Source organism: Vombatus ursinus, unplaced genomic scaffold (assembly GCF_900497805.2).
Source record: "Vombatus ursinus unplaced genomic scaffold, bare-nosed wombat genome assembly UNPS02014926.1, whole genome shotgun sequence".
In the NCBI taxonomy this organism is placed as follows: domain Eukaryota; kingdom Metazoa; phylum Chordata; class Mammalia; order Diprotodontia; family Vombatidae; genus Vombatus; species Vombatus ursinus.
The window spans coordinates 3,032,235-3,045,384 of record NW_020954704.1 but is presented as its reverse complement, the minus strand read 5'-3'; the positions used below and the strand labels follow the sequence as shown (position 1 = coordinate 3,045,384).

Genomic DNA, 13,150 nt, shown 5'->3' with positions numbered 1-13,150 from the left:
ACAGAGAAAGAGAAAATTTCTACCTCCCCTTTTATGTTTTGTTCTTGACCCATGTTCCAATTTGACCTAAAGAAGACATGGTACTGAATTGTCATTTTGATATTAGATATGAAATTAATATTACTGATTGCGTTATAGTTTTTCCCTTTTACTCTACCTTAAAAAACAACCTTTATTGAAAAACAATTTAAATGCTACCAGTTGACATCCCTAGTTTTAAAATCAGTTGAGCATTTTCCATTACTTCTAATCAGCTTTAAAGTAGTATTATGATGTAGTTCTTAAACAGCTACTGTTCTCCTTTACCCAAGGAAGGACATCAAGTGTTTGAAAAGGTACCTTTTATACAGAGAATTTTCAAGATATTTTGTGGTTCTTCTTATTGAAAGTCACATGTAAGATATATGTAATGCTTTCATCATTAAGGTGACTCTTCCTCCCCTTAAAAAAAATTATCAAACTATATGTATTGGTAGATTGTAAACTTCACTGTACAGTCATCTTGCATATTGACTCTATTGGAGTTAACTTCTTGAGCTCTGTAAGAAATGGTCACTTGATCATTGCTATTAGAACTAGAATAATTATTTGGGGAATACAGGATGGAAGCAAAAAATTCTCTTTAGAATTCTGTAGGATATTTTCTTTAGAAATATTAAACAGCAAAGTGTTAGTATGGAGTGATTGTATGGAGTGATTGAAGTGTTTATCCAGAGCATCAAAATTTTGAAGGTAGTGCAATACTTGTATTCCAGATAAAATAAGTGGAAAAAACTGATCTTATCATAGTTAGCGAGAACAGTTCTAACAGGAAGCAACCAGGTAGTAGTTGTTCCTCTCATGAACTTATTCACACCAGGCCCTGCCCTGCTCCTTCCCGCAGGAGCATCCTCTCTAACAGCTGCTTTGTGGTACCTTAGGGTCTCCTCCTATGTGGGATAGTTCCAGTGTCTTTCTACCTCCCCTCACAGGATTTTGTATTCTAACACCAGAGGTCTTCTCGTTACCAATTGAATATCTCTTAAAAAGTTTATTTGAGGGCACTTTTCATGCTGCTTCCCCTAGACATGCTTTGTGGTGCTTGCCCTGGATAATAGTCGATACTAGTTATGGCTCTATTAAAAAGTCACTTGAAGGTACAGATTTCTAGAAGGTAGGTGTTCCTAAACAGTGTTCAAGATTTGAACTGAGTGGTATTAAGATTCATTACATCTCTATTTTCTGTGATATTTTCATAATTTATAACTTATTTTATTAGTGGCTAGAAATGATGCTATTGGAAAATTCATTCTTAACTTTTATAAATGTGGGAAAATCAATTGTATATCATATTAAATAGTTCAAATAATTTAGATCCTCGTGTTAATTTCAATATGCTTTGCTGAAAAATCAACTGACACTGCTATATGTCATTATATTAATGACATGATCAGTTTTAGTCAGTTTCCATGTTTAGCATCGTTTGCACTAGTCTTCTTTGTAGCAGCAATTTAGGAAAGCTTATATCCTTCCATGATACTCCAATGTGTTGTAATATAAAGGGCAACAAATGAGTAGTTCTGAAATTGTAGAGTTGTTTACATTAAAATTAGATTTTCAAATAACTGAAGGCAGGATAAGTATGTGCCAACAGCAAATGACTGGATATTTAAGTTGTTTTAATTTTATATCTATTTCATGGCTTTGAAGATAGATGCATTTTACTTCCTTGATGGCATATGTTAATATAGCTATCAGTGGTCAAGAACCCATAAAACTTTTAACTTTTGAAGAAAGATGTAATAGAATGGCCATATAAGAAGACTTCTTACACTTCCATTATAAAATCTCAAACTTTTTTTTAAACTTTAGCAAAAAGATTCATAATTGTATAGTTAAAGATGTCCACTATTATTATTAGTGTAAGATCAAACTGATAAACAGGGACTCAGAGATATAATACAGGTTCTAAAATTATTTGATTGTCTTTCTTGGGTATATTCTTTAACTTTTTGCCTCTTAGTTATTTCATCTGTAACATAAATAAATTTTATCTCTGAGACATTTGTCTATCATAGACATATGTAGACATTGTCTATAAAGATGATGAAGACAAAAATATTTTATTTTATTTCTAAATAATATGTTAATAAAAATAAAAACATTTATTTTATTGATATAAGCATAAATTTGTATTATTGTCCAAGTCTAGAAATATTGAAAACTAACCAATAGCTCATTAAAAGTTAAGTTGCGCAAAACTTCTAAAGAGACAGTATGGTACACTGGAGGAGCACTGAACTTTCTTACTGAACTTCTAGTTATGAATTAGAATTTCCACTCACCCATATACTTGCCACTTGGGCCAGTAATAAAACTTCTCTGGGCCTCAGTTTCCTTTTCAGTATATGAAAGAGTTAAACCAGTTGACCTCCAAGGTCCTTTCTAGCTCTATAGCTGATTATGTTTGTGATTTTTTAATGCAATTTAATACCTTATGAATCTTATGTTGGTCTTAGCTACAACCAAAGAAAAGATTGTCAGTTTCCAGGATCATTTGCAGCTACAAAAGTTCTAAATGTATTTCAAAGAAAGAAAGGAGAAGAGAGAAAGTGCAAGAGAGGGAGGGAGAGTTAGAGAATAACAACGAAAATATATAAGTGGAATAAAATCATCCAAAACCAGGGTAAGACTAGGGCAAAAAATAATTCAGTCAGTCCTGTCCTTCCCATCTTTATCTCAATTTATGTATTACATATTTAAAAGGAAAGCACCTAGCAAGCCAGTAGGGTCAAATCTGCCCTGTTTACATAGCTTGTAGCAACCTATTTTCTGAAATTAAGGAATTGTGTGTACTCTAGCCCCTACATTTTAGAAATATGTGATTCTATGGATAGAAACTTAAATATTGTTCTTCCTTCCATCTCCTAAGCAAAAAGCCCTAGACAAGATTACCAATGAATGCAATTCACCTTCTTGGTATAACTATTTTATAATGACTAAAAATAATTTAAAATATAATATTTTATTGTAACTTTTTTTAAGGTAAACTGTTTTTAGTCTCTAAGAATACTTCTTCAAAGTGTTGTTTCAAGAAAAGAAAATTCCTCTGACTTAGAGGAATTAGCGCTATTGAAATGCCAGTAATTAATGTGAATGAGATACAGTGGATATATAAACAGGGATAAGGACTGAGGTGGGAACTGGACCTTGGATTTCAGTGTATAGGGAACTTCTAGGTGAGGGAACTACTCTCAATTCAGGCTGATACTTTTTCTGCTACTTAGAGAGTCATAAGAGTTGCCTAGATCAGTGGTATAAAATTCAAATACAAAAGGATTCCGCCCTCATATTGACTTAGAAATCAACACAGTAATATAATCTATGTTATATTGTATTTTTATTTACTCTATTAAACACTTCCAAATTACGTTTTAATCTAATTTTGGCCGAACTGGGAGCCTGCAGGCCATGAGTTTGATAACTCTGGCCTAGAATACTGAAGGGTTAAATGAATTGCCCTGGGTCACACAGCCGGTATTAGTTAACTGGGACTTGAAGTCAGGTCTTCCTGATTTCTGTGCCAAGTCTCTGAACCACTATATCATGCTGCCTTTCAAAAGAATAAATTTCACAGGAAAATAGAAGGGGAAGGGGATAACAGAAGGTGGGGAGAGATAGAAGGGAAGGCAGACTAGGGGAAGGGGTGAGGTGGGGTGAAAATTTGGAACTCAAAATCTTGTGGAAGTAAATGTTGAAAACAAAAAAAAAAGAAATCACAGAGAAAATTTCTAGAATAGTTCAGCTTTAGGCAAGTTCTCCATTTTAAGAAAAAGGAACCAGGTTCAGAAAATTGAAGTGATTTAACTTTGGTGATATGACTCATAAGCAAAGGAAATAGGATTTGAATTCAGGTCTTCCGGACTCCAGCTGCCTCTCATAACTTCCTCTCAAGAGAGTTAGTGTATTAGCCTGAAGAAAGCTGAAGGGAAAGAGAACAAGGAACATATAGGAGGGTTAGTCTCAGTGACAGGAATGCTTCTGTGAAAAGAAGGAGAAAATAGGTGATGATGCTGATAAATTTCAGGAGTAGAAGAGGAGATTTAAGGGAACCTGGTTCCTTTTTCTTAAAATGGAGAACTTGCCTAAAGCTGAACTATTCTAAAAATTTTCTCTGTGATTTCTTTTTTTGTTTGTTTTCAACATTTACTTCCACGAAAACAAGATTTTGAGTTCCAAATTTTCACCCCCCTCCCCCCTCCCCCCACCCCAAGATGGCTTCTACCATATTTCACTGCATAATTATCACAGATTTTATGTCAAAATTTTGCCAAAAGTGAGGTACAACCATTATGTGAAGCTTTAAAAATTATGCCAGTATTACTTAAAAATCATTACCAAACTGTCTTTAGTGCAAGATTGGGATGCACAGAATACTTGTGAATATACAATAAAATTAAAAAGATGCAAGTCTTACCATTAAAAAAAAAGAATAAATTTCATAAAAATTCCCAAGGCCATGTGATATCAAGCAATAGCATTTTATGTCTGGGAACAAGAACTAGTGCTGTAAATAAAAAAGAATTACTTTAAATTTTACAAATCAAATCCAAATATAGGGCCCTTTAAACACCAAACACTGGAGAAGGGTAAAGGATTAAGTAATGTGAAATAAACTGTAATAGAAAAGAAAAATGTGGATTCTGTCCTCCCCAATCCCTAACTCACCTCAATGTAGTACATAGAATAGAGTCACAACTGAATTTTTAATGTGTAAACATGCTATCTGCCATCACAACTGAATTTTAATGTGTAAACATGCTATCTTCCATATTTAAATAAGTCAATCATGCTCATATTTTTACTTAATTAAAATATTTATATTAGCTCCTTTAAATTGGATTTGGATATGTCTGTTTTTCACAACTTCAAGTTTTCTTTTTTAAGACCAAAGGAAAAACACCTCCCCAGCCCACTTGAATTCCACAGTAGAAATCTGTATAGAATAAAACACAATTAATAGAAAAGCTAAAAATGAAAGTGTCATTTTAAATAAACCTAACATGTAAAATTTTCAATTTGACCCCAATAGGAAACAGTTTTATTCCACATAACTTTAATATTAATTACATTTCAAACTAGAATACATATATTAGGTGGTAGAACCTACTGGAAAAGTATAGTGTTGCAAGTGGCCTTTATAAATACCAAGACAGAAGGATAAGGGTCAAAGGGTTTGCATATTTTTCAGTTCAGAGAACCACAAATATAAAGTAATTCTTATTGTCCAGAAGAACAAAGAGAGGAGATTTTAGAACCTGAAAAGTGTTGCTAAAATAAACATACTTCAACTATTATATGAGGACTGTACATACCAGCTGGCATTGTGCTGCTAGTGTCTTAAAATGTGCAGCGTGCCATGTTTTCCACTTAGTCTGTTTTTTAGGGACTTTTTTTTAGGTGAGAATGGATTGCCAAATTTCATAATCATGCTGTCGGTGAAAAATAGGATTTGCATTATACACATTTGTATTATAGTACAATAAAATTTGCTGGAATACATCTATTCCAGAATTCTAAGTATATATAAACAAGAAACCATGTGTTATGCATTACCCATGATTTCCTTCTTAAACTGAAGGTGTTCTAAAAAAAAAAAAAAAACATGTAAAGCAAGAACGGTGAACAATTAAAAGAAACAACAAAGCACTGAACCAAAAATAACCAAACAAAAACTAAAGATTCTTAACTCTGCTCTTATGACTTGTGAAAAATCAATAAAAATTGTTCTACCCCTTAGGTAAAATTATTCATCTTTAAAAGTAGAAAAACTATCTTACATAGTAGTTATTTGGAACAAAGATACTAATCTTTTTCAGTGCTGGAAACATTACAAAATGAAAGCACCTTATTGACATAGGTAAAATGAGCAAAATTAAGAAAGGTAATAGTAGCCTGATCACCAAGATATATTTCTGTAAAATCACTTACTACAATTATATGAAATAATAATATCTGACATGTAGTAGTTTTAAGGATTGAAGATTTTGCAGATATTTTCTCATTTGATACTCATAACAACCCTTTGAGGTAGGTGCTACCAGGGCCATTATGCCCATTTTAGAGATGAGATAATAGGCCCAGAAGATAAGTAGTTCACCTGTGGTCATAGCTAGTAATTATCTGAGGGCAGGATTCAAACCTGGGTCCTTTCTGACTTCAAGTCTAATGATATTTCTACTGTAACAGAGCCCTGCTATTCAAGATAAATTAAAACTAGGATGAATTAAGTATCACATATTAAGTATGCCAGTTTTATATCATCTGACAAGATTGTTCTTGTTACCATTCAAAAGAACTCTTCCTTTTTGGATTCTATGAAATAGATCTATCTATTAACATTGGATCTTGTGTTAACATTGGTCTTTTCAGGTGCCAGTGCTTTCTATTAGTGCTATATACATCTAGCCAATATTGTAATTCACTTTTTCATAGATGTAGGAGATGTATATGTAAGAATTTTATAGCAGCTGAACGCTGCAGTAGATGGAAGATGTTTCCTCCCTGATGCCAGAATGCAGAAATAAGGGGCGGAGCCGAGATGGCAGGGACTGTCTTGAGCTCTCCCCCATACCCCTCCAAATACCCATAAAAATGACTCTAAACAAATTCTAGAGCAGCAGAACCTACAAAAAGGCAGAGTGAAACAAATTTCCAGCCAAAGACAACCTGGAAGGTCGACAAGAAAGGTCTGTTGTGCCAGGCTGATAGAGGAGCACAGTCTAGCACAAGACACGCCACCACAGACCAGACCCCAGGAAACCCACAGCAGGCCTCAGGAGACTGAATCACCGATGGCTGTGGCAGTTTCTAGACTTCTCAACCCACAAATGCCAAACACAACTTAGAAAGCCAGTAGGACCGGTGTGTTAGACCTGGGTGAGAAAGGAGCACAGTCTAGCCCTGACCCCAGCACAGTCTCAAGGTGGTGGCAGTGGCAGTGGCAGCTACTTCCAGAGCTCTCAGTCCACAGATGGTAAGGGGATCAAACAACTGATCAGAAGGAGATTGCAAGGGTCTCTTTCCTGGCACAGCGGCAGGATTCTATTGCTTTGCCCATACTTGGAGGAGCACTGGCAGAGCAGAGCTTGAGGCAGCAGTACAGAGGGAACCCTCCTCACAGTTCCGGTGCAGAAAAGAGTGCTTGTGGTCACTGAAAGACCAGAACACAGGCCAGGAGAGGCATAAACACCCCTCCTTAGATCATACCATGTTGGAAGAACTGAAAACTTACAGGTCCCTAGAAGTATCTCTGAAAACAGCTACACAAAACCCCTGAAGCTTAGGACAGTATGCCCTCCACACTGGAAGGACAGCTCTACCTTAACAAAGAGTTAAAAAGGCAAGAAATTAATTGGCTAGGAAAATGAACAAACAACAGAAGAAAAAAAAACTCAGACTATAGAAACTTACTTTGGTGACAAGGAAGATCAAAACATAAACTCAGAAGAAGACAACAAAGTCAAAGTTCCTAGATCCAAAGCCTCCAAGAAAAATATGAATTGGTCTCAGGCCATGGAAGAGCTCAAAAAGGATTTTGAAAATTGAGTAAAAGAAGTAGAGGAAAAATTGGGACAAGAAATGAGAGTGATGCAAGAAAATCATGAAAAAGAAGTGAACAGCTTGCTAAAGGAAACTCCCCAAAAAATACTGAAGAAAATAACACCTTAAAAATGGCAAAAGAGATCCAAAAAGCCAGTGATGAGAAGAATGCCTTAAAAAGCAGAATTGGCCAAATGGAAAAGGAGGTCACTGAAGAAAATAATCCCTTAGGCAAAGAAGAAACAAAGTTATCACTCTTTGCAGATGATATGATGATATACTTGGAGAATCCTAGAGAATCAAGTAAAAAACTACTTGAAATAATAAACAATTTTAGCAAAGTTGCAGGTTATAAAATAAACCCACATAAATCATTGGCATTTCTGTATATTACCAATAAAGCCCAACAGCAAGAGATAGAGAAATTCCATTTAAAGTTTCTGTAGATATTATAAAATATTTATAATATTGCTGAAACAAACCCAGGAACTATATGAACACAATTACAAAACACTTTTCATACAAATAAAGTCAGATCTCAAAAATTGGAAAAACAATAGTTGCTCATTGGTAGGCTGAGCTAATATAATAAAAATGACAATTCTGCCTAAGTTAACTTACTTATTCAATGTCATACCAATCAAACTACCAAAAAATTATTTTATACAGCTATAAATATAAATATAGAGCTGTGCTTATAGAGAGAAAACATTATGAAATGCAAAATGGATAATTTTGATTAAATTAAATTGAAAAGTTTTTGCACAAACAAGCCAATGCAACCAAGATTAGAAGGAAAGTAGAAAACTAGGAAAGAATTTTTACAATCAGTGTCTCTGATAAGAGCCTCATTTCTAAAATATATAGAGAACTAAGTCAAATTTTTAAAAATATAAGTCATTCCCCAATTGATAAATAGTCAAAGGATATGAACAAGCAATTTTCAGATGAAGAAATTAAAGCTATCTATAGTCATACGAAAAAATGCTCTAAATCACTATTGATTAGAGAAATGCAAATCAAAACAACTCTGAGGTACCACATCACATCTATCAGATTGGCCAACATGACAAAACCAGAAAATGATAATGTTGAAGAAGATGTGGGAAAATTGGAACACTAATGCATTGTTGGTGGAGTTGTGAAATGATCCAACCATTCTGGAGAACAATTTGGAACTGTGCCCAAAGGGCTCTAGAATTGTGCATACCCTTTGACCTAGCAATACCACTTCTAGGTCTATATCCCAAAGAGATCATAAAAAAGAGAAAAGAACCAAAACGTACAAAAATATTTATAGCAGCTCTTTTTGTGGTGGCAAAGAATTGGAAATTGAGGGGATGTCCATCAATTGGGGAATGGCTGAACAAGTTGTGGTATATGAATGTAATGGAATACTATTGTGCTGTAAGAAATGATGAGTAAGTGAACTTGAGAAAAACCTGGAAAGACTTATATGAACTGATGCTGAGTGAAGTGAGCAGAATCAGAACATTGTACACAGCCATGTTGTGTGATGACTAACTATGATAGACTTAGCTCTTCTCAGTAATGCAAGGATCTAAGACATCTTCAAAAGTATCATGATGGAAAATGCTATCCACATCCAGAGAAACAACTCTGGAGTCTGGATGCAGATCAAAGTATAATATTTACTCTTTTTTTTCTTCTATTTTGTTTTCTTTCTTCTTTCTTATGGTTTCTTCTGTTGGTTCTAATTCTTCTTTACAATATGACTAATGTGAAAATATGTTTAATAGGAATGTGTATGTAAAGTCTATATCAGATTGCACACTGTCTTGAGGAGGGAGGGAGAGAAAATTTAAAACTCAAAAGCTTATGGAAGTGATTGCTGAAAACTAAAAATTAATTAATTAAAAAAAGAAAATAATTCCTTAAAAATTAGAATGGAGCAAATAGAAGCTAATGACTCTATAAGAAATCAAGAAATTATAAAACAAAACCAAAAGAATGAAAAAATAGAAGAGAATGTGAAATATCTCATTGGAAAAACAACTGACCTGGAAAATAGATGCAGGAGAGAGAATTTTAAAATTATTCAATTACCTGAAAGCCATAATCAAAAAAGAGCCTAGACATCATCTTTCAAGAAATTATCAGGGATAACTGCCCTGATATTGTAGAACCAGAGTGAAATAAAAACTGAAAAAATCCACTGATCATCTTCTGAAAGAGATCCCAAAATGAAAATTCCTGGGAATATTATAGACAAATTCCAGAATTCCCAGGTCAAGGAGAAAATATTGCAAGCAGCCAGAAAAAAACAATTCAAGTATTGTGGAAACACAATCAGGATAATACAAGGTTTAGTAGCTTCTACATCAAGGGATCAGGCACCTGGAATATGATATTCCAGAGGTCAGTGGAGCTAGGATTAAAACCAAGAATCACCTATCCAGCAAAACTGATTACAATCAGTAAGGGGGGAAAATTGACATTCATTGATATAGAGAAATTTAATGCATTTTTGAGAAAAAACCAGAGCTAAATAGAAAAATTGACTTTCAAATACAAGACTCAAGAGAAACGTAAATAGGTAAACAGAAAAGAGAAATCATAAGGAACTTATTAAAGATGAACTCTTTACATTCCTAGATGGAAAGATGATATTTGTAACTCATGAGACCTTTCTCAGTATTAGGTATGTGGAAGGAAAATATATATATATATATAGACAGGAAGCAGGGTGAGTTGAATATGAAGGGATGATATCTAAAAAATAAAATTAAGGGGTGAAAGAGGCATGTACTGGGAGATGGAGAAAAGGGAGAGGTGGAAGGGGGTAAATTATCTCACATAAAAAAGACAAGAAAAAGCTTTTACAGTGGAGGGGAAGGGGGGAAGGTAAGAGGGAATGAGTGAGCCTTACTCTCTTCTGATTTGGCTTAAGCAGGGAATAACATGTACATTCAATTGGGTATGGAAATCTATCTTACCCCACAGGAAAGTAGGAGGGGGGTGGGGTGATAGAAGGGAGGGCATATTGGAAGAGGGGGTAATCAGAAGCAAGCACTTTTGAAAAGAGACAGGGTCAAAGGAGAGAATAGAATAAACAGGGGACAGGATAGGGTGGAGGGAAATATAGTTAGTCTTTCACAACATGACTATTATGGAAGTGGTTTGCATGACTACACAGGTATAACATGTTGAATTGCTTGCCTTCTCAATGAGAATGGGTGGAGAGGGAGGAAGGGAGAGAATCTGGAACTCAAAGTTTTGAAAACAAATGTTAAAAATTGTTTTTACATGTAACTGGGAAATAAGATACATAGGCAGTGAGGTATAGAAATCTATCTTACCCTAAGGGGAAAGTGATAGGGGGAGGAGGAGGGTTGATAGAAGGTAGGATAGATTGGGGGAAGGGGTAATCAGAATGCTGGTGGTCTTGGGGTTGGGGGAGAGGAGAGATGGGGGGAAATTTTGGAACTCCAAATCTTGTGGAAGTGAATGTTGAAAACTAAAGATAAATTAATTTAAAAAAAAAAAAAGAATGCAGCAATAAGAGGTAAAGGTTCCCACAGTATAAGGTGTGACTTTCCAAAAGGGCTTTAATACCCCCCAGTCTCCTCTGTTGCCCCTGATATGGATTATAGGTATAAAACAATTTGAGTTGTATACCTTTTAGTTCCTGCCACAGAAAGATGTTATTTTTTAATTTGGTCATTATAGCCAAATTCTCTTATAATAAACTTATATTGTATAATGCCCGTGTACTTTACAATCTTAATCAAATTTTGTGCCAATTTGGGATGGCAGATTTTAAAAACTTCCCTTCTAGGAACTGTATCCTATATGAATTGGTCACAAGAAGATGCACAACTAGCAATTTCAGCACCTTTTGCAACTACTGCCCAGGGCAAACAACAGCAAATGTGTATCTTTGTAATTCATGATCTGAAAATAATGTGAGAAATAATTAAAATGAATTCGGTTGAATTGAAAGAAATAAATGATTACTTTGGGGATTAGAGGCTCAGACTCAGGTTGGAAAGGCCCTCTTATACTCTTACTAATCCACCGGAAAAGTATCAGTGAAGCTGGAGATCATACAGTGTGTTGGGAGTGGGGGGCGGGCCTGGGTTGTAGGAACAACTAGGTGATAGTGCAGTGAGCACTGAGCTTGAAATTAGGAAGACTCAACTTCCTGAATTCAGTTCAAGCCTCAGACTGTATGTGACCCTGAGCAAGTCACTTAACCCTGTTTGCCTCAGTTCCTCATCTGTAAAATGAGAAGCAAATGGCAAACCACTCCCGAATCTTTACCAAGAAAAGCCCAAAATGAGGTCACAAAGGTGGATACAAATGAACAACAACAACAGAGGGAAAGTAGCACAAAGATTTATTACAAGTCCTAACTTAGGGGAAGTCAAACTGTTTGTGTAAGAAGAAGGGAAGTAAGGGGAAAAACTTTTGGAAGTTAGAGGTTTCTTTATGGGACAGAGGAAGGAAGAGAAGTAATAGACTGCTGTCTTCTATTCCCATAGACATCTAAAATCTGAACTTCCTCTTTACCATTCTTCAACAAGTGGCAGGAGCCTTGAGGCATCTGGGAATGAATTGATAGAGCATTGTGCCTAGAGTCAGGAAGACCTGAATTCAAGTCTATGTAACTCTGGGCAAATCATTTAACCTCTGTTTGCCTCAGTTTCCTCAACTATAAAATAGAGATAATACTAGCACTTTCCTCCCAAGGTTGTTATGAGGATCAGATGAGATAATTTTTTTAAAAGCACTTAGTTCAGTGCCTGGCACGTGGTAGGGACTTATTATAAATAAATACTTATTTACTCCCTCCTTCCCTTTCCCTTACTCAATGTTAGTTAAAGGTGTATATGATATTTAGGCTAACATAGTGATAGCCTGCTTTGTACTTGGGATATTAAGTACTCTTTTCCTTTCTTCTTTGAAAGGATGTATATGCTTCCTAATATGTAATAACTAATCAAATTAAATACATTATGAGAACCACCAGCTCTCTAAGCCACAGAAAACAGAAGTCTTATTTCAAATAAATATTTGAATACATGTTCAGCGTTGTGGTATGAGGAAGCATAATTGTGTGCCTCTTAACTTTGTCCTTTATGAATTCAGCCAGCCTTTTTAAAGAATTAAATAAATTAAAATCTTAGAGTTAAAATAGATCTTAGCTGTTGCATAGTCCCAGCCCCTCAGTCCACAAGAAATTCCTCTACCATATGCCTTGATGGGTGTCCATCCAGCTTTGTGTTCTTTCTTCTTCAGATTGCCTTGTGCACACATTACCTATACACATGTTACATCTACTCTTCCCCCCGACCTTAACAGGAGAATATAATATCCTTGGGAACAGGGACTATTTTCTTTTTGTCTTAGCACCCAAGACAGTTTTTGACAAATAGTTGTAGTTTTAAATCGAGGGGGTTTTTTGTTTGTTTGTTTGTTTGTTTTTAATATAAGATATGGCACTGAGGATTGAGGCATTGTCACCATAGTTGCAGATGAAGCATATATTCATAAAACAGCTATATAACAACTTAAGGCAATGTGAGATCAAACACTAAATTGGATT

At 35.0% G+C, this 13,150-nt stretch overlaps 1 protein-coding gene across 2 annotated transcripts in view; it reads left to right on the top strand.

Moving 5' to 3' along the window:
- GPHN (gephyrin) overlaps positions 1-13,150 on the top strand; it is a 757,059-nt gene that overhangs the window by 354,160 nt on the left and 389,749 nt on the right. The window lies entirely within an intron of this gene.